We start from the raw sequence: 23,195 nt of genomic DNA, 5'->3' as shown, positions 1-23,195 counted from the left end.
GGTCTCACCAATGTAGAGGAGACCGGCCTAATGGTAGGGTCCATGGAACCCCAGCTCTAGGGACTGTAGAGCATCAAAATCCCAGAAGATCAACAGTGTCTGAAGTATTCAAACCTTTACAATTTGAATTTATGGAGTACCATAGGGACATTGTTTGTGTCACAGACTATCCACAGTCATATCAGTGTTGATTCCATAGGGACATGGTTTCTGTCCCAGTCTATCCAGAGTGATATCAGTGTTAAGTTCTTTAAAGACATTGCTCACACCTCAGACTAAATCCAGTCATATCTGTGACTGAGATGAGGGCACAAAATCTAATATTCAGAATTTTGCCAATGATACCAAATAAAGTGAGATTTGGAGTTGTATTGTGAGTGTGAGGGTATATTAAGATGATAGACAGGCTGTATGTTGAGTAAGACCATGACAGATGTAATACAAGGCTGAAAAACATGAAGTTATCCTCGACAGAAAAGACAAAAATATTAAGTTTAGGAAATGTTTTTCAAAGGAGATAGATCCCCTTTGCACATGTCACAGGGGATAAATGCTCAGATACAGGAAGCACTTTGGAAGGCATAAACACAAGAGATTCTGCAGAGCTGGAAATCCAGAGCAACACGTACAAAATGCTGGAGAGATTCAGCAGATCAGGCATCTGTGGAAATGACCAATTCGTTGATGTTTTAGACCGAGACCATTCATCAGGATTAGAAAGGATGGGGGAAAATGTCAGAATAAAAAGGAGGTGGGAGGGGAGATGCTTGACAAAGTGGTCTCCAATTTACGTCAAGTCTCACCAATGAAGAGGAGGCACTGGATAAAATTGGTGTCTCCAGTGGATTTGCAGGTGAAGTGTTGTCTCACCCAGAAAGACTGTTCGGGTTTCTGAATGGAGGTCTGCCCTCACTCCCACTGAGAACTCTGTCGAAACGTACAGAGGTGGCTCAAGAGCAGAAAGAAAAAGAGACTCTGAAGCGGGTCAGCAGATCTCTGACTTTCATGAGAATTTGAAGGAAAAGAAAATCAATAAACCCTCGGCCAACAGGACTGTTAACTGAAACTCTTAGACTGAAAGATATAAGGCAACACAGCGACTGCAAACACGAAATGAATAACACTCCTTTACTGCATCAATCAAAATGGTTCATCTTTCCTGGGCAAGGACCAGGGTGAGCAGAGAGCAACATGTCACTGTGCATCTGGACAAGACTGGAACAAGAGGAAGAGAGTTAAACACCACCATAAAGAAACACTGATTAGCTGGAACATTCATTCTTATGAGCGTGATAACTGACCTACTCCACAGCCTGCCTGTGAGAGCCCAGACCCCACAGGAGAGTCTGTGGTTGTGACAGCTTTGCAAGGCACAGCAATAAAATCACAACTGGTATTGCTCGTGGATGGTGAGAGGAGAACCTATGTAGAGGATGAACATGGACAGGAAAGGTATAGTATAGCTATTAAGTTACCCAAAACCATGAGTACACAGGCAGCAGATTTAGCCGCTGTGGCATATGTGATTAGCCACCCAGAATGTTTTCCGCCAGGGTCAGTCATACACTCTGACAGTGTGTGCACTTGTTACAGCCTTACAGAAAATCTGAGCACAGGATCATTTGTTTCAGCTGACCGAAAGCCCCTCCCATCTGTTGCTCTGTTGCGGTATATATTCGAGGAGACAAAGGGAAAAGAATATGGAGTCATAAAGGTGAAGTCCCACTCTAAATTATCACCTGAGGGAAATAGAAAAGCTGATGAATTAGCGAAGCAAAGTGCTTTATTTAGGCAGGAATGGCAGCCACAGGTTTGAGAGATTGGGAGGCAGAAGGAACAACAGATTATGGTTATGGATTCAATGGAGGAACAGAAGAAAAATAAAGGATTAAATAAATAGATAGCAGGTGCACAGTCTGAAATATACAAAGAGCACAAAGGAGTGTTTGTCAAAGATAGAGTCATCATTCATGAAGGAAAGTTTGTGGTTCCAGAGAGAGGAAGAAATCAGATGATTCATTGGTACCATGATCTATAGGGACACCAGGGGTGCAAAAGCACCCTGGAAAAGATCAAGGAAGTGGGCTGGTGGCCTAAGATGAAGGATGATGTAGAGCATTATGTCAAAAATTGCTTGAATTGTGCACAATATAATCCTGGTAGAAATGTAAAGGAAGGAGTCCTTCAATACACCAGACCAGTGGAAGGGTCTTGGACTAATTTGCAGATAGATTATGTTGGTCCCTTACCACCCACCACAGAAGGATTAGAGGAGCTGTTATGGTTAGATTTGTCAGAACCCAAGATCGATGGGTTGTGTCAGACAAGTGGGTTCAACAGTTGGTAGTGACTGTGAAAGAGACCAACTATGTGGCAGCCCACCAATCAGGAAAGAAGTAACAGAGTAAAGCCTACTTTGACTCAAAAGTCAGTCCCAATGAATTAAGTCCAGGACAAAGAGTGATGATTAGAATACATCAACCCACCTCATTTTTAAATCCAAGGTTTGCAGGACCCGATGAAATTACAGAGAAAGCATTCCTTTAGTGTACAAAGTTCTGACTTCTCCAGATAAGGTAGTCCAATATCCAACAGCTGTAACTGGTGGGGGAGAATTAGGAATGTTATCACCATTGGCACGTTACAATTGATGTACATGATTTGGGAGACAAGGATGGAACAAATATTCCAAGAAGATGAGAACATGTCCTATCAAGGGGGTGATTTTCAGTTCCCTGATCCTGAGAACTGGGGACATTTTCTCAAAAAATCAAAGGAATATGAAGATAAGCCTGTGCTTGTTCTTCCTATCCTGAAACAAAATTGGGTGAGTAAAAATGGATTCCTCGAGTCCAAAGACAATTGGGAGTCTGAATTGGATGGACTTTAAATAATTTAAAATTCAAATTGGAAGTGAAAGCAGATATTACCATTGCGTGTGACAAGTTTAACTCAACATGAAGAGAATAATGTACTTTGTTGCGATGGCATTAACCGTGACTGGAGCCATGGTCAGTCTTGTTCCAGAGCCAGTACAGAAGACAAACATGTCAACAGTGATATCATCGATGGGAAACACTTAGTGAATAAAAAAAAAATCTTCTCAACTATCACTTGTCATATGGTCAAACAAAGGAGAAATGGAGGACTTAATTTTGGATTATACGCAGTAATGAAGGAGAACTTCAAGATCCAACACACTAATACAGATGAATATCTGTGGGACTATGTTGTTACTGAGTTGCCACCAATTCCTCACTTGACTGCAGAGTGGACACCTGTTGTCCACCAATGGACTAAACACACGAAAATAATTAAAACACACACTGGTAAGGCAAACAGAATATTGAGTGACCCAGGATTTGGAATAAGTTTTGGAATTGGGGGTCGAATGTTCTTATACGTCCATGGGTATGAATAGTATCACATGCTGCTGTAATACCAATTTTATGTACCCCGATACTTGTATTGCACAAGGTATATCAACTGAGCAGGCTAAAATATGGAAAAAATGGAGGATAATGCTTTCTTGAAACAGCAGAGATGATTGTCAGTATAAATTGAGTGAGTTTATTCAGTAAATGTTAATATTGTGATCATTATTATAAGGGGTGATTCTTATAAGTATCTGCCCGAGCCTCACTGGCCTGTCCAGATGGATTAATTGTTCCCAGCTGCCTGAGCCTCACTGGACGGTCCAGATGGATTAATTGTTCCCAGCTGCCTGAGCCTCACTGGACGGTCCTGGTGGATCATTTTTTCCAGCTGCCAGAGACTACTGGACATTTAACTCCATCCTTTCTCCCCGGCACAGTCACTTCACACTGATCCATCTGAATACAGCCCTCCATTGGTTGGAGTTGACCATGGATGTATCATCCCTGCTCTCTTGTGATACACCAGCCTGGGCAGTATGATGTTGAGAGCAAGCTGTTACCCATGCAGCTGGCTCCCCGTCTCCATGCAGCTGATGAATCCAAAAGAACGGCAGAGACCAACACAGTTTAGTACCAGCAGCATCACTGGAGTTGCCAGTCAGCGTTGAACTCAACCTAGGAATGCCTTATGAACTCCAGCTCCAGATTTTTCCTCAAGGTTTAATTCCAAAGCCTTCCCCATGAGTGAGTATAGGCACAAGTCACGGGAAATTTGAGATCTGAATTTTTCATCTCCGAGATGAGCTGGCAATCAGGGCTGACAAGCCCCATCTGCCTAAAGCGACTGGTTTTAATTTGCCAGTAACCTGCCTTTGCCCCTTCTCCTGTCAGAAGAAATGGGTCCACCGGGGTTAGTAACTAAGCCAAACATGAAGACCAAGAGCTGGATTTGGTTGTCAGAGTCTATTTGTGACGCCTGCCTTTGGGGACATTTAATGTGCAATGGGAGCTTATTCCCAGTACATACCTTCAGCAACCTCTTTTACACCATCCAGATCAAAAGTATAATGGTGGAACTCACATTGGCCCAAGCTACACCTGCCTTCTGTGGGGTACACACAAGAACAACACAGAAAAAAGAGGAACAACACCCACAAAGTGCAGGAGGAACTCAGGAAATCGGCAGCATCTACAGAGGGAAATAAATGAGCGATATTTTGGGCCAAGGAGCTTCATAAAGACTGGAAGTGAAGGGGATAGAAGCCACGCAATTTATTCTTGCTTCTCTCCACACCCCACTTCCTTTCCAGTCACATTGAAGGGAGTCAGCTCAAAATATCGACCATTCACTTCTCTTTGTTTCCCTGTCTGACTTGCTGAGTTGCTCCAGCATTTTGTTGTGTGTTACTCCTGATTTCCAGCATCTGTAGAATCTCATGTATAGAACGCGGAGCAGAGTAGCGTCCTGACTCTTGAATCCTACCCTTCTATTGAGTATGTCCATGGCTGATCTCCACAGTTCTTAACTCCTCTTCCATGTGAATTCCCCATTAATCTTCCAAACAATTACTGAATACTTCCAATAATCTAGTCTCCATTTCTCCCTGGAGCAGAGAATGATCTGGTCTCTATATCCCTCTGGGGCAGAGCATGATCTAGTTGGGTGGTCTTAAATTGATTCTGTTATGATTATTATTTTGTAGAGTCGTTGAGTACTTTGATTAAAAAAATATTTACTTTGAATATTGACTTTTAATCAGCTAATCATGTTTAAAGACAATCACATAGATTTCAGGGTCAGTGTGTTTAAATACCAGGTGTACATAGTTCAGTGTTGGTGTGTTTAACGACCAGGTGTACAGAGTGCAGGGTCTGTGTATTTAAAGACTGGGTGTTCAGAGATCAGGGTCAGTGTGTTTAAAGACATGTTGTACAGATTTCTGTATGTGTGTTAAAAGACCAGGTGAACACAGTTCAGGGTCTGTGAGTTTAAAGACCAGGTGGACAGAGTTTAGGATCTGTGTTTACAGAATAAATGGGTTTACAGAATTCAGAGTCTGTGTGTTTTAAGACCAAGAATATAGAGTTGAGGGTCTGTGTGTTTGAAGACCATGTGTACAGAGTTCATTGTCTGTGTTTAAAGACGTGGTGTACAGAGCTTGGTATCTGTGTGTTTAAGTACCAAGTGTAGACATTTCAGTCTGTGTATTTAAGGACCGGGTGTACAGATTTCAGGATCTTTGTGTTTAACGACCGGGTGAACAGAGCTCAGCGTCTGTATGTTTAAAGACCAGGTGTAGACATTTCAGTGTCTGTGTTTAAAGACCAGGTCGACAGAGTTCTGTTGAAATGCTCTCACTGTGCATTTCCAGTAGGATGATGAGGTTTAGCACGGCTCTCCTTTACCCTGTGTAGTCTGCAAAGCTCAGCTATGACCTCGCTTTTGAAGTTATGGCCCTGGTCAGAATGCAAACTCTCAGGAACACTACTTCATGAACCGTTCCCTCAAGAGCACCCTTGCTGTGGTATCCGCTTTTGATCCCGAGTTGGAAGCGCTTGGGTGAATTTAGTGAAAATTTCTGTGACCACTAAAGACATTCTCACGCCTGTCAGTTGCCGGCTCCAACACAGTGAAAGCTACCGCTACAACTTCAAGCGGCCTAGAAGCCAGAAATGACTTCACGGGGGGACGGATCCTAGGCCGCAGCATCTTAGTTCACACACACCGTGGACAATTTTTGATCCACTGTGCCACATCCTTGGGTATGCCCACCCAAAACCATCGGCTTCTCCACATTCGTTCTGTGCCGCTCCACATGCAGCATACGTTCTGTGCCTCGATGGCCCAGAGTCATGGACATACTCTAACACTTTGCCCCTCAAGCTGATAGGTACCAGAAGCTGGTAACACTCCCCAAGCTTCTCATCCTCAACTACCCATACAGCAACCCTTTACGCTCCCTGATACTGCCCCAGTGCTTTAAGAGTGACAACATAGGTTTAGGTAGAGTTTTATGCTCCTGACCACTCAGCTTTCTTTTCTGATCCCATAAGTCTCTTGGGACACTTAACACAGGGTCTTGCTGCTGGAAATTATGCAAGTCCCAATTGGAATAACCTGGGAGGGTTGGGGTATTCCCTTGCCTGGACCAATTACATCACTGGTACCAGCTTCCCAGGCTCGGATTTGCTTGACCCTACAGCTTTTGAGACCAGCGGTAACCAGTGCCACGATTGATCAAACTACAGATTGCCACGGACCCATCAAACTCTGCATCCTCTGAGACAGGCTCAGGCTCCTCTGCAAATGACCGCGTAGAGAGTGCATCAGCCGCGGTATTGCTCCAACCCGGATGATACTGGCCATTGAAATCAAATACTGACAGCTGTGAGATCCATCTCTGCTCCACTGCTCCCAATTTGGCAGTTTTCAGGTGCGATAAGGGGTTATTGTCAGTGATTATAGTGAATTTGGAACCCAACAAGTGTCCTCAAAACTTCTCTACTACAGCCCAGTTAAATGCAAGCAGCTCCAATTTCATGCTGCTAAGACTCATAACATTCTTTTCGGCATTCCTTAATTGCCGGCTTGCATATGCAATAACCCTCTTTGCCTCTCCCTGCTGTTGGTATAACACAGCTCCTAGCCCATGATTGCTGGCATCGGTCTCCACTATAAAGGGCTGGGAGAAATCAGCAAAGCCAAGGTTAGGGGAGCTGGTCGGTTTCTCTTTGAGCAAGTCAAAGGCAGTTTGACATTCTTCCATCCAAGACTGTTTTAACAGACGGTTTGTTGTACTTGGACTGCCTACATTAGTACACAAATTCACTACATTAAGCAGTGGACTGCAATCTTTGAGAATCCCTGAATGAAACGTTGATAATAACTGCAAAAGCCAAGAAACTATCTTAAATCCTTAACTGTAGATTGTACTGGCCACTGCTGAACTGCTGAGACCTTCTCAGGATCTGTGCCTATCCCCTTGGCTGATACCTGGTGTCCTAAGAACTTGACCTCTGACTGCAGAAAATGACACTTCTCCAGTTTTACCTTCAGTCCAGTCTCCTTTAGGCGCTTAAGCACAGTGTCAGGCCTCTCCAAGTGTTCCTGGAAAGTCTATGAATACACCAAATATCATCCAGGTACACAAGCGTGACTTGGAAGACTACGTCATTCATGACTGCCTGCATGAGCCTTTGGAAAGTTGCCAGTCCATTGCAGACCCCAAATTGCATACGAAGATGTTTATACAGACCAAACGGGGTTGAGAAACCAGTCTTATGCCTATCACACTCCTCTACCGTGACTTGGTGGTAACTACTCACGAGATCTATTGTCATGAAAAATTGCACTCCCCACAGGACATCAAAACTCTCATCAATACATAGGGGTGGGAACACATCCTTTCTGGTCTTAAGATTCAGTCTCCGATAATCTACACACAGTCTTATGCTACCATCAGCCTCCCAGACCAACTCCAGCTGAGGCATACGCACTATTGCTCCATTTAATCTCAGCAATCTCTGGTTACCCTTCAATCCATATAAATGTGTATTGACAAATTGCGTATGCAGTATAAAAATACATAAAGCAAACCGCACAAAACTAATTCAGTACTGATGCAGCACTAATACAAAACTAATACAGTACTAATATAGCACTAATACAAAACTAATACAGTACTAATGCAGCACTAATACAAACTAATACAAAACTAATGCAGCACTAATGTAGCACTAATACAAAACTAATGCAGCACTAATATAGCACTAATACAAAACTAATACAGTACTATAGTTCAGACTCTCCCCACCTACATCCAGGATATATCCCATGCCCTTCAGATCTTCAATAACTTGCAATTCCCCAGCCCCAACCGTTTCATTTTAACCATGGATGTTCAATCCTTATACACCTCCATCCCCCATCGAGAAGGCCTCAAAGCCCTCCGCTACTTTTTGGATAACAGACCCCACCAGTTCCCCAGCACCACCACACTCCTCTGGTTGGCAGAGCTTGTTCTAACTCTCAATAACTTCTCCTTTGGTTCTTCCCACCTTCTCCAGATCAAGGGTGTAGCCATGGGCACTCGCATGGGCCCCAGCTATCCCTGCCTCTCTGTGGGTTATGTGGAACAGTCTATGCTCCAAATCTATACTGGCACCACTCCTCCCCTACATCGATGACTACATTGGTGCTGCTTCCTGCACCCATGCTGAGCTCGTCGATTTCATCAACTTTGCTTCTAACTTTCACCCAGCCCTTAAATTCACTTGGTCCATCTCGGACACTTTTCTCCCCTTTCTCGATCTCTCAGTCTCCATCTCCAGAGACAGACTACCCACTGACATCTTCTATAAACCCACTGACTCCCATAACTACCTTGACTATACCTCTTCCCACCCTGCCCAATGCAAAAATGCCATTCCCTGTTCCCAGTTCCTCCGTCTCCGCCGCATCTGCTCCCAGGAAGAAGCTTTCCGTTCCAGGACTTCTCAAATGTTCTCTTTCTTTCAGGATCGTGGTTTCCCTTCTGGCGTCATCAAAGATGCCCTCACCCGCATCTCCTCCACTTCCTGCACTTCAGCCCTTAACCCATCCTCCCGTCATCACAACAGGGACCGTGTCCCCCTTGTCCTCACCTACCACCCCACCAGCCTCCAGATCCAACACATTATCCTTCGCAACTTCTGCCACCTTCAACAGGACCCCACCACCAAACACATCTTTCCCTCCCTACCCCTCTCAGCTTTTCGCAGGGATCGTTCCCTCCGCGACTGCCTGGTCCACACGTCCCTCCCCACAGAACTCCCACCTGGCACTTATCCCTGCAAGCGCAAATGCTACACCTGTCCCCACACCTCCCCCCATACCACCATTCAGGGTCCCAGACAGTCCTTCCAGGTGAGGCAACGCTTCACTTGTGAGTCTGCTGGAGTTGTCTATTGCATCCGGTGCGGCCTCCTCTACATCGGCGAGACCCGACGCAGATTGGGGGACCGCTTCGTCGAGCACCTACGCTCCATCCGTCACAACAGACAGGATCTCCCGGTTGCCACACACTTCAACTCTGCTTCACCATCCCATCTAGATATGTCCATACATGGCTTCCTCTACTGCCATGATGAGGCCAAACTCGGGTTGGAGGAGCGACACCTCATCTACCGTCTGGGTAGCCTCCAGCCCAGTGGTATGAACATTGACTTCTCCAATTTCCGTTAATTCCCTCCCCCTCCCCCTTCCCCTATCCCAGGTCCCTCTCTGCCTCTCTCCCCTTTCAACTTTCTGCTCCTTTATCTCTACAATTATTTCATGCTTATCCCCTCTCCCCCCTTTTATCCTTCTTCTGATTGGTTCTCCACCTGGCACCTCTAGCCCTACCCCCTCCCCTATCTCTATTATTGGGCTTCAGCCCTCTGTTCCTCCCCATTCCTGATGAAGGGTTTCGGCCCGAAACATTGTCTACTCTTTTCTCACGAATGCTGCCTGACCTGCTGAGTTCTTCCAGCATCGTGTACATATTCTTTGATCCACAGCATCTGCAGTTGTATTTTTGTGTTTTAATGCAGTACTAATGTAGCACTAATACAAATCTAATACAGTACTAATGTAGCACTAATATAAAACTAATGCAGCATTAATGCAGCACTAATAAAAATCTAATACAGTACTAATGTAGTACTAATACAAAACTAATACAGTACTAATGCAGCAGAAATACAAAACTAATACAGTACTAATACGGTAGTGGCAATTCTGAAGGAACACAATACAAACAACATTAGAATCCCCCCAACACTGTACCTTATACGTAGCAGCAAAATGTCAGCGAATACATCTCATCTAAGATGTTTTTTACTACACAGCTGCTTAACTTCCAAACAGAGACTAAACATTCACGTTCTGCTGTTACATTCACAATTGGTCATGATACAATAAAGTTAGACAAAAGGTACACCGTGGGCCAGCTTTTACAAGATATTGCCCGGTAGTTAAATTACAGGAAGACTGACTTACTTGGCCGGTGAGGAACTTTGCAAGCCACGCTATCCAGCGTTGAGTTCTTTACTTGTGAAAATCTAAACCATCCACATGTAAAATGTCAAATTACCAATATTCTTGATTTGGCAACAAGCATAAACAAATTCACGTGGATATTGTCAATTAATACTCACTTTTCCTCATCATGCCCAGTATCTCCGGGAGGAACTTAATCCAAAAGCGCCACTAGCTTCCTCAGCAGAAAACAAAATTGTCTCCCCACTCCCCTGCATGTGCGTAATGACATCACCATCTCCACTTAAAGGCACAGACAACGACTCTAGCATTACCCAGATGGATGCCCAAGTACACTTTTAACGATAATGAATAAGATTCGCCGGTCATCTGGTTACATAGAGACCACGTGAACAGAGTTCAGGATTTGTGTGTTTATAGAGCAGGTGTACTGAGTTCAGGAACTCTCTGTTTAAAGACCAGGTGTACAGAGGTCAGGGTCTGTGTGTTTAAAGACCAAGTCTACAGAGGTCAGGGTCTGCGTGTTTCAATACATGGAGTACAGAGTTCAGGATCTTTGTGTTTAAAGACCAGGTATAAAGAGTTCAAAGTCTGAGTGTTTAAAGACCCAGTCTACAGTGTTCAGGGTCACTGTGTTTAAAGACCCAGTCTACAGAGTTCAGGGTCACTGTGTTTAAAGACCCAGTCTACAGAGTTCAGGGTCACTGTGTTTAAAGACCCAGTCTACAGAGTTCAGGGTCACTGTGTTTAAAGACCCAGTCTACAGAGTTCAGGGTCACTGTGTTTAAAGACCCAGTCTACAGAGTTCAGGGTCACTGTGTTTAAAGACCCAGTCTACAGAGTTCAGGGTCACTGTGTTTAAAGACCAGGTATAAAGAGTTCAAAGTCTGAGTGTTTAAAGACCCAGTCTACAGAGTTCAGGGTCACTGTGTTTAAAGACCAGGTGTACAGGTGTATTCGCAGTGGAGGTTGGACCTTCCTGAAGTCCACAATGATTTAATTTGTCTTCGCCACATTCAGGCTTAGGTTGTTCTTCTCACACCAATACACCAGCTTTTCTACTTCCTCTCTGTAGTCGGTCTTGTCTTCATCCTTGATGACATCCTCAGAATTGATGACACGGTTTGAGCTGGATCCTGCGACACAGCCATGCGTCAGCGGTGTGGACAGCAGTGGGCTGAGCTCACAGCCTTCGGGAGCACCAGTGCTCAGTGCGATGGGACTAGAGACGTCACTGCCCACATGGACTGACTGTGGCCTTACTAGTATGAAGCAGGGTCCAATTGCAGAGGGGGGTGTTGAGGCCCAGTTTCACCACCTCTATTCACAAGGATTCTAAATCTTCTGATCTTATTTCTTTCTAAAGATTTGATTTCACTTTTTAGAAATATTGCAACCCCACCGCATCTGCCTGCCTGCCAATCCTTCTGAAACAAAGTTCAAAGTAAAATGTATTATCAGAGTACATACTTGTCACCACATCCAACCCCGAGATTCTTTTTCTGCAGGCAAACTTAGCAAATCTATAGAACAATAACTGTAAACTGTAAATAAACTGCAAAACAAAAAACAATACCAATGCATAACAAGCATGAAATAACAATATAACAGAGTTCTTAAATGAGTGCACCTATCCCCTTTTGCTCAAGAGCTGGATCGTTGAGAGGTTGCAACTGTTCGTGAAGCTGGTGGTGTGAGTCCTGAGGCACCTGTACCTTCTACCTAATAGTAGCAGCGAGAAAAGAGTATGGGCTGGGTGGGGAGAGTCTTTGGTGATGGATGATGCTCCTTTTCTATGACAATGTTTCATGTAGATGTGCTCAACGGTTGGGAGGGCTTATCCATGATGTACTGGGCCAAATCCACTACATGTTGTAGGATTTTCCATTCAAAAGCATTGGTATTCCTGCACCAGGCCATAATACAGCCAGTCAGCACATTGCCACCACGCATCTATAGTAGTTTACCAAGGTTATTGATGACATGTCAAAACTCCACAGACTCCTGCAGAAGTAGATGCACTGTCGTGCTTTCTTCACACCGTTACTTATATGGTGGGTTCAGGACAGGTCCTCGGAATCAGAATCAGATTCAGGTTTATTATCACTGGCATGTGACGCAGCAACTGTTCAATGCAGTCTAGCAGAGGGAGAAAAAAAAATACAAGGGGTGATTGATAAGTTCATGCCTAAGGTAAAAGGCGACAATTTTAGAAAACCTAGCACATGTATTTTTCCACACAGTCCCCTCCTACATTTACACACTTAGTCCAGTGGTCGTGGAGCCTACGGATCTTGGACCTTCAGAAAGTGTCCACAACAGGGGTGATTGATAAGTTTGTGGCCTAAGGTAGAAGGAGATGAGTTATACAGCTCTCGTTACATGAGCATGCAGGTCAACTCTTTGAGTGATTATGCAGAAAGTTTGAAGTTAACAACTCATCAGGAGTGATTGATAAGTTTGTTGTCTAAGGTAGAAGGAGATATATATCTCTGAAGGTCCAAGATCCATATGCTCCACAACCGCTGGACTAAGTGTGTAAATGTAGGAGGGGACTGTGTGGAAAAATACATGTGCTAGGTTTTCTAAAATTGTCGCCTTTTACCTTAGGCCACAAACATATCAATCACCCCTCGTAAAATAACCCATAATAAATAAACAAATCAATTATCTATATTGAATAGATTTTAAAATGTTCAAAAACAGAAATACTGTATATTTAAAAAAATGAAGTAGTGTCCAAAGCTTCAATGTCCATTTAGGAATCAGATGGCAGAGGGGAAGAAGCTGTTCCTGAATCACTGACTGTGTGCCTTCAGGCTTCTGTACCTCCTACCCGATAGTAACAGTGAGAAAAGGGCATGGAGGTCCTTAATAATGGACGTTGCCTTTCCGAGACACCGCTCCCTAAAGATGTCCTGGGTACTTTGTAGGCTAGTACCTGATGCACCATCAATAACTCTCTCTGAGACGTGAAGGTGAGATATTGGTTTTTATTGACTGGAAGAAAGAACAAGCAGTAGTTGACCACCATACTACATCCTGGGGACTGAGGGTCGGGCTCAGGCCTCAATCGCCTTTATACTGTGGTCTGTGGGAGGAGCCACAGGAGCAGTCAGCAGGGGGCATGTCCAGACAGGTATATGTAGTTCACCACAGTACCCAAGATGGAGCTGATCTCCTGAGGCTTCTTTCGGTCCTGTGCAGTATCCCCTCCACACCAGACAGTGATGCAGCCTGTCAGGATGCTCTCCACAGTACACCTATAGAAGTTTTTGAGTGTATTTGTTGATATGGCAAATCTCTTCAAACTCCTAATAAAGTATAGCCGCTGTCTCGCCTTCTTTAAGACTACGTCGTAATGTTGTGACCAGGTCAAATTTCATTGAGTGAGATGTTGGTATTCCACCACTCAGCCAAATGTTCAATCTCCCTCCTGTATGCTAATTCATCCCCACCTTTGATATGACCCACAAAAGTGGTTTCATCAGCAAACTTGTACATGGTGTTGGAGCTGTACTTAGCCGCACAGTTTCAGGAGTGAAGTGAGTGGAACAGGGGGCTAAGTGCACATCCCCATGGTGCTCCTGTGCTGATGGACATTATGGAGGAGATGTTTTTGCTGATCTGAATTGACTGAGGTCTACAAGTGGGGAAATTCCGGATCTAATTTCACAAGGGGGTATTGAGGCCCAGATCTTGGGAGTTTACTGATCAGTTTTGAGAGGATGATGGTGTTAAATGCCCAGCTGTAACTGATAAAGAGCACATTGATGTATGCATCTTTGCTGTCCGAAAGTTCCAGGGTTGCATGAAGAGCCAACGGGAGAGCATCTGCTATAGAACTGTTGTTTTGGAAAGTGAATTGGACTGGATCCAAATCACCACTCAGACAGGAGCTGATGTGCTTCAACACCAGCCTCTCAAAACACTCCATCACTGTGGATGTAAGTGCCACGGGCCGATAGTCATTTAGACAGGTTACCACATTCTTCTTGGGTACTGGTACGTTTGAAGCCTGCTTGAAGCAGGTGGATACCACACACTGCCGGAGCGAGGGATTGAAGATACCTGTGAACACACCAGCCAGCTGGTCAACACAGGTCTTCAGTACTTGGCCAGATACTCCGCCTGGACCGGATGTTTTCCTTGGATTCACTCTCTTGAAGGCAGCCCTCACGTCATCTTCAGATACTGAGACCGAAGGATCAACGGGAGACATGGAGGTGTACAATGGTTCCTCTCAGTTCTGGCAGTCAAAGTGAGCACAGAAGGCACTGAGCTCACCTGGGAGCAAAGCTCTGCTGTCCCCAAGTCACAAGATTTAACTTTGTAAGAGGTTATGGAATTCAAACCCTGCCACAATCTTTGGTACAGTGATATGCGTGGATGGTAAACTCTCTTCTGTGATCTTCTTTCAGTCACCCTGTTCAGTTTTGCCTCCATATTACTGGAAGCTAAATTTGCTAAATTTTTCTTTATTGTGGAACCCTTGCAACCTCTCCTGCATTCTGTTTCCGATTTACTTAGTGCTCATATTTATTGCACCCACCTCCTCCCTCTATTATTTAGCTTAAAGTCCTATCTACAGCCCCTCTTAAACAATCTGTCAGGACCCTAGTTACAGCATCGTTACAGCCCATCCCATTGGAACAGCTCCTTCCTTCTCTAATAATGCTGTCAATGTTTCACAGATTCAAATCAACATCTTCTACAGCAAACTTTGAGTCACACACTCAGCTCTCTGATCCTATCATCCATTTGCTAACTTGCACATGGCTCAGGTAAGAATGCAGAGATTTTACCATTTTGGTTCTGCATTTTAATTTAACCCCTAGCTGCTCAAATTCCCTCCATAAGACCTCTCTCCTTGTTCTGTCTACGTCGTGCGTACCCACACTGACTCATTCCCCTCCTGCTCCAAATTCCTCTGCAGGTTAGGTGAGGTATCCTGAACCTATGCTCCAGGCAGACAACACAGCCATCAGGACAGCTGGTCCTTGCAACAGCGAATTCTGTCTATTCCTCTGAATGTACTATCTTCAATCACGGTGCCCTGCTTCAGTTGCTCATCCTTCCTAGAGGCCCACTCTATCCTCACGGGCTGCAATAATCGGGGATCTGTTGGGCAAGGTCTATGACTGAACCTCTTCCAGCACCACTTGTGCCTCACTTGCAGTCATACCCTCTTGTCCTTAGCCATAGACCAAAATTGAAGTATTTAATCTAATGGGTGCAACTGTCTCTTGAAACACAGTGCCTTTTACTTTTCCCGTGTCAGGGCTTTGGGGTCCATCCCACAGTCTGCCACTAGAGGCCCTCAGCGAGCTCTGGCTGCTCAATGATCCAGCCTTGCTGTGTCACTTGTATGGTAATTGACTACTCATGCGATTTAAACTGTGCGACCGGTGCTATTCTTTTTCTGTCTTTGAGCCAATACTTGATAGTGTGCTTGTCTTGTAATCCAGTGCTGGATTCCTTTTGTTTTTGTCCCTTGCCTTGCTAAGTTTGTACTTGGATCTCTTTTTTTAAATTTTAGAACTTCGGATTCAGTCTACTGAGTTTTTTGGAATTGCTTGCCTGCTCCTTGTTGACATGTTGAACCACTGTCTGGCCTTCTGATCTGGATTATTGCCTTTGTTTTGGAACTGTGATGGAAAGGCAAAACATCCAGCAAAGTACCTGTTGGAATATTCGTTCTGGCCTCCTGTGATCTCTGCACCTGGGTTCATTTCTCACTAAGTCCCTTGTGTACCATGGTAGAGTTCTGTTTTGCCATGCTGGAGACCCAGGTTCAAGCCCAGACAGATCTGACAGTAAGATTTAGTTAAAATGATGAACCCAGCAGAGATAAGTCCACCTGACTCTGAGCCATCTGATGCTGGCTGTCTCATGTCATGAGGCCACAATGGATTGAGATGACCAGGTCTTGGCAAAGCATGAGCAGGTACTAGGTCAATTTTTCAGTTCCCTGCAGGTTCTCTCAATGTGCCAGCAATCTTTGCCCTGACCTGACTCCTTGCCTAGATCATCTGCCTTCCTGAGTCCTCCCGGGCCACAGATTCATGGGTCTAGATCAAGTCACTTCTTCCAGCCCCACTGCGGCATAATGGTAATCAAGGGGAATGACAAGGATTTCTGACCCAGTGTTCCCTCCGGTCAAGTGTCTTTCCCACTGAGTGATGCCACATAGCATTCATCATCACTCTGCTTATTGGTAAAGGACTCGCCTGGACCACTGCCATCTGGCAACAGCAAAATTGTATTTGATTCAGTCATCAGCTCTTCATCGATGAAGTGAAAAAGGTTTTCGAACAACCTGTCAGTGCTCCTGAAGCAGCCGAGTAGGTCCTCCAACGTTGCCAGGGTAATCTTTCTGCAGCTGACTGTGCCCTCACAGCAGAGTGGCTGGAATCCTGAAGCACCCATTGCCTCCTTTCAACATGGCCTTTCAGAAGACATCAAGAATGAGTTTGCATCCCAAGAGGCCGAGGATGATCTTGAGTCTCTTGCTGGTGTGTCCATTTGCCTAGACTGTGAGAGAGGCAGAGGGACACTTGCTTAGCAAGTGTCATTCCTCCTGTGACTGGAAGATGCCCTCCCCAAACCACTGGGCCTTGTCATCCCCCACCTGATTCTGAGGTGCCCATGCAGCTAGGGGGCACACACCCCTCTCAGGCAAAGCGAGACTGCAGGGTGAGGGGAAAACGTTGGCTTTACTGCATCAGGCCAGGCTACTTCAGGTCCACATGCCCAAGAACTGTCGGGAAATGCCCACGACAGTCCAGCGTGGGGAAAGCAGCGACGCGAGTCTCTTCTACCCTGAGTATTTAGTCATTGTGGTCCTCCTTCCCACATCCATTTCCTGGGGAGAACAATAGCCCTCTCTTCAGGCACTAGTGGACTCCGGGGCTGCTGGCAACTGCACGGACATTTCCCTTGCCAGGAACCTGCAAGTTCCTGTGACCTTGCTAAACTCTGCGCTCATGGTAACAGCTTTGAATGGTTGACCCCTGGGTAGTGGCAGTGTAAGCTATGTTACAGATCCTATGTGCCTTCACATCAAGAGTGGCCAGGAGGCGATGCAGTTTAACTTATTCCACTCTCCTGAGTTACCTGTAGTCTTAGAATTCCCCTGGCTTGTTCATCATAATCCTCACATTGATTAGGCTATTAGTTCAGTTCTTGAATGGGGTCCCACATGCCAAGCTACCTGCATCTTCTCAAGTTCATTCCCTACCGCTTCCGAGTCTGTGGAACCTCTTGAGCGATCACAAGTCCCTTCTTGGTCACTGGGTCCCCTCACCTCCCTTAGAACTGTATCTTAGATCTACTCCGTCACCTGTCCTCCGCAGGGGTTAATATTCTCCCTCTCCAGTCTCATGCATGCTGCCATTGGTGCTTACGTTGGGGACGTCCTGGCATCATGTCTCACCTGCCTGTCGTGTCCCCTGCTGGTGTAGCTTTCTTTTGAGGGGATAAAAGGATGGTGGTTTGAGCCCTTGGAATGATTACTAGGGTCTCAATAAAATAGCAGTCAGGAACTGTTATCCCTTGCCCCTGATGCCCACTGCTTTTGAGTTACTGTGGGGTTACCATCTATACCGAGCTGCACCTTGGGAATGGTTACCATCTGCTCTTCTTCAACCAGTTCAACTTCACCTGTTCGTGCTGCCCTTGCTCCAGGAACCAAGCACCTGAAGCCCCATCCTGAGCTTTTCAGGTGATCAGCCAAGATTGTGACCTCAGACCACCCCTTCCCAGTTCCATGATGGTGGCTCCAGTTCGCCACAGAGTGGAGGGGGTCATGAATCAGGCACGACGTGTGCAACCAGATCCTGCTGATTGTCCTGCTGGCAGCCTTTTCATTCCAACATCAGCCAGATCTCTGGTGCCATTCTTCTCATCATATCAAACATCCGGGAACACCCAGGACCCCGGAATTTCTTAAAAGGCATTTTTTTCAACATGCAGAAGAATACTCAGTCCTTCATGGTGTGTGTCCCACCTGTGTCCAAAGCAAGAGTTCTCACCTTCATCTACAAGGCCTCCTCTAAATATTACCCGTTCCACTGTGTCCTTAGTCTCACATCTCTGCAGACCTCATCACAGGCCTCCCTCCTTCCATACAGTCATTCTAGTCACTGTTCATTGCTTTTCTAAGGCCAGTCATTTTATTCCGTTGCCTGAACTGCCCGTTACCTGTGAGACTTCTATGGTAATGTATGAACATGTGTCCGAGTGTATGGTCTGTGGTCTTCAGCTCAGTGTGCCAGTTACCTCTCAGTTTTGGCGAGCCATCTGCCAGCTCATCAAAGCAATGGTCGGCTAACATCCTGAGTCAAATGGCCAGGCAGGGTTAACCAGGACCTGGAGCCAACCCTGAGATGCCTGCCCTCCTGGAGCACCTATGCCCACAAAACCTTGAGCTGTTCTTCCTCACTCCTTTTGAATGGCAGTTCGGATACCGGTCGCCTGTGTTTCTAGTGTAGGAGGTTGAGGTGGGTCCCTTTGCACAGCAGTTCATCCATCACTGTCATGGGATCTGGAGGCTGACTCTTCACCTGGGTTCCCGACAACATGAGCTGCATGCCAAGCGGTGTCATAGGCCAACACGATCTCTGTATTCTGGGCAGCAGGTCTTGTTTTCTGCTAACGATCTTTCTCGGCAGATTGAATATCGCACTTTATTGGCCCTTTCAAGGTGGGGAGAAGAATGAATCTGCTTACCCACCTACTCGAGTTGTCTCACCATCCATATGTCCCTCCCACGGCCTGTAGCCACCTGCCTCCTGGTTCTGATAGCTAGACCCTGTCCCCCCCACCCTACATCATTGATGGTCAGCCCGACTTCACAGTCTGCTGACTGCTGGTCTCAAAGCTTCGCACGTGGGCACCTCCCATACTTAGTAGGAGGTGGGGAGTGGGAGTCATGGGCTGGAGAAGCATTCCTGGTTCCGCAGTCAAGGGCACACTTGACCTGGAATTGATTTGAGATTTTTGTCATTGACTGGCCTCAGGGGATTGTCAGGAGAGATTCCTGTGGGAGGTGGGTCTGCGGGTCTTTTGGGTCCATCCCACAGTTGCCCACTAGAGACCCTCAGTGAGCATCTGGTTTGGAAACATTCTCGCCTTGCTGTGTTGCATGGTAGTTGACTGTGGCCAGCTGCTCTGAGTATTCAGATTGTGTGAATTCTGCTGTTCTTTGTTCCGTCTTTGAGCCAACGTCTAATAGTGCGCCTATCTCATAATCCAGTGCTAGATACCTTTCCAGTCTTTTTTGTTTCGCCTCGCCTTACTATTTTTGTATTTTGGAGCTGTTTTATTTTAGAATTTCGGTTTCAGTCTTTTTTGGAATTGTTTACTTGGTTCATTTCGACTCCTAGTTTTGTTATGTTGAATCACTGCCTGACCTTCTGATTTGGATTATTGCCTTTGTCTTGGAACTGTGCTGGAAAGGCAAAGTATCTAGGAAAGTGCCTGTCTGAATATCAATTTGCTGGTCTGCCACACCCAGATTCAAGAAAAGTCCAAACATGCCCAACACTCTGAAGTGAAAGCTGAATTCCAGATCCCTATGATCACAAAGGTTTCTACTTTCACTTCACCTGATTTTTGTCTTAGCTCTCCCACTGTTCAAACTTACCACATCATTTGTTACCCCTTCAGTGGAAGCAATTTGTGTTATGTAATGATCAGAGGTAAATTGCCAAATGTGACTGTTAGTTGCTATCCAGCTTGTGTGTTCAAATTCTATTGGAGGGCTGTGTGAGCGTAATGTATGCTGATACAACATTATTATAATGCAAGTGGGCTAGTGTGTTGTCTTTCAGGTGACTTGTTAAATCAGAGATCTTTCCACTGTTGAAATTGGCTGCTTTTTATGTTTTAATAAGGCATTCATTTAAATAATAAGGTTTTTTATAAGACTAAAATTGTAGTTTTTATTAATACACTTACTTTTGAGTCATATATTTTCATACTATGTGGTGTTTGTCACCTACTGGTAGAAAAATGACATAGGAGTTACATAACAGTTTGTCTCCTTTTCATTTCTCATTGGCTCTTGACTCAGGTGGGGTCTTTTAATTGGCCCTTCCTTATTTCAGGAATTTGTCTTAACTTAAGTGTAAAAGAGTCTGACTCCACAAAAATCACCATTATTCCCTTGTGTTTGTCTCAGTTTATCTCTTTAGTTCATATGCACTGTATCTGTTCCTTTCTTTGAACTTTAAGATAAACAATCATGAAATAACAAGAATTCATTTGTTCTTGGACTCCTGAAAGAACCTGGTGATTGAAAAGTCACTAGATCGCACAATTTTTGGCATCAAGACCAGGATGGTTATGAAGAGTTAGAAAAATTACTTAGATAAAGAAGGAAGTTTTAGTGCACCCCTAGTAGGAGGTAAGAACTTTCCCCGTTCCTGAATCGTTGAAGAACTCATCTGACTCTGCTTCAGTTCACCATCTAAAGGAAGTTTAAAAGCGAGAAGAAAACTTTTATTTTTGTTATTTGTGATGGATCAGTGTTAAATATTCTGGGTTGCCATTTTCGGGCACAGTTTTATTAAGAAGTTCTTGGACTGGCTCTATTAAAATATCTTGTTTGACTCTAATTTTCAGACGTATAGCTCTGATGAGTTTTGGGTGCAGCTGATCTATAAGCTCTATTTATAAAAATCTGAAGCTGTCATCTCTACTTGGGCTATATTTTCTAATACAGTATCTTCAATTGACGTCTGAAGTGAAGAGTACTCATTAAGATTAAAACAATAGCCAAAGTTGAGGAAATATGGGCTAAGAGTCAGAAAATACTGTTGAGAAATAAGAAGCCTGGCTAGGTGCTAGCTGTGTTATCAAAGCTAAGAAAATGTAAACATTCTAAGCTACAATGTCAAACAAATGAACTTAACTGTGAATGGGCCGAATTAGAAAGTCAGTGTGAACTAAATAATGGTGAAGCAAGCACTGAGCAAGTAAATAATTTAACTAACCAAAAGGAAAGAACGTGTAACATGCTGAGGGAACAGTATGATAGAAACAGTACAAAGCCTAGCGAGTGAATCTCTTTTAATTGAGCGAAACAGCACGATGTCCTTGATGAATGTATCCTTATCAAGTTACAAGACAGCGCAGTAGTAGGTTCTGCCAACCTAGTGAGTGGTGTTCACAGCGATGTCACTTATGTTGAATGCAGCCAACACCGATTAGCTCCCAGAAAAGGCGACACGATGGGAAGTCAAGGAATTGCAAATTGGATATAACACTGACTCAACAGGGACCTCTGGTGGTTGGAATGATGATGACAGTAATGACAGTAATGATGACAGTAATTGTGTCTGTCAGGCATTATCACGACTTGCCCCAATAAAAACTAAGGGAGTGAAAGCATACTCAAATGAAAATGGAAATTATGGAAGGATTCAGAAGGCTTCTCATCAATCGCTAGAACCAGCAAAAATTGACGTGAAGACCAGCAGCATACTGTTGGATGTTACTCTGACAAATTGGACTATGTAGCGTTAAGATGGGGTTTGTGTCTACCGCCAGTGCAGTTAACTTACCTGGCATTCATAGCTGCTGGATCAAACTTTAAGTGTTTGATGTCCACATTCAGAGCATACGCTATTGATTATGAACAGGGCCTCTCAAGTGACAGCTGCTGGATAGTCCAAGTGATCCACTGATGTTCAGGGACCTAATATCATTGTTCAGTGAGCAAGTCCAACGAATCCAACTACACTGTTACCAGTGGACATAGAATACTACGATGATTATGACAGTTAAGAACTGTAACGTGCCAAGAAGTTGCAAATTCCATAAAGAAGTGCCTTTATTGAACCCAGCTCTAATTCTGTACACTGATGGCTCCTCAACCATTGTCGGAGGAATTGGTTGGACTGTTGCCACAAAACCTGAAGTGATGGCCTCAGGAAAGATTACTCTGGATGCCTTTGTGCAACAGGCAAAGCTGAAAACTTTGATTGAAGCCTGAAAGAAGATCAACTAACATCTACACTGATTCTTAATAAGCTTTTGGAGTTGTTCATGACTTTGGAAATTTATAGAGACAAGGAGGATTTCTTACACCCTTGGGAATTCCAATCAAGAATGGTCAACCAGTGCAAGAAATTATGGAAGTCATATAACTACCATCAGACGTTGCTGTTCTGAAATGTAAAGGTTATTGCAAAATGACCACAATGGAAATACATTCTCAGAAAGAACTGCTGAAAGAGAAGAAACAAATAACTAAAAGAAAACCTGATAACTGAAACTATGGAATCATCACAGATGAAGTCACCAGATATTTGAGGAAATGCACAAAATCAAATCTCAGACCAAGAGAAGTGGCCCTGGATGGAGAATGGTGGTGACTTAAACAAAGATGGAGAATGGAGATATGGCTCGAGTCACAGATGTGGCCTGAACTGAACTGCTTCCCTATCTGGCACAGCAGATACCCCCAGGACACATTGGAGTGTAAAAGATTGACAAGTTCTCCCAATTGTGGTAGAATCCGAAGTTTAGAATGCAAGCTTGGCAAACAGTTGTGAGGTGTATGACATGCCAGAAAACAAACCTTGCATCAGCAGAAAAAAAACTAAGTGATCCTACCCCACCTGGTATATTTTCACTTCTACAAGTGAACTACCTAACTTTACCAAAGTTCCAAGAATATTCAGATGTCCTAGTAATAGTCAACAGATTTTCAGTGTAGGTGGAAGCCATCCCAGCAAAAAGGCTACTGCCACACACACAGTCAAATCTTTGATTAAAGACAATATTCCTAGATG

This window comes from Hypanus sabinus, chromosome 6 (assembly GCF_030144855.1).
Source record: "Hypanus sabinus isolate sHypSab1 chromosome 6, sHypSab1.hap1, whole genome shotgun sequence".
Lineage (NCBI taxonomy): Eukaryota > Metazoa > Chordata > Chondrichthyes > Myliobatiformes > Dasyatidae > Hypanus > Hypanus sabinus.
The sequence above is the reverse complement of the archived record's forward strand: the minus strand, read 5'-3'. Positions refer to the sequence as shown.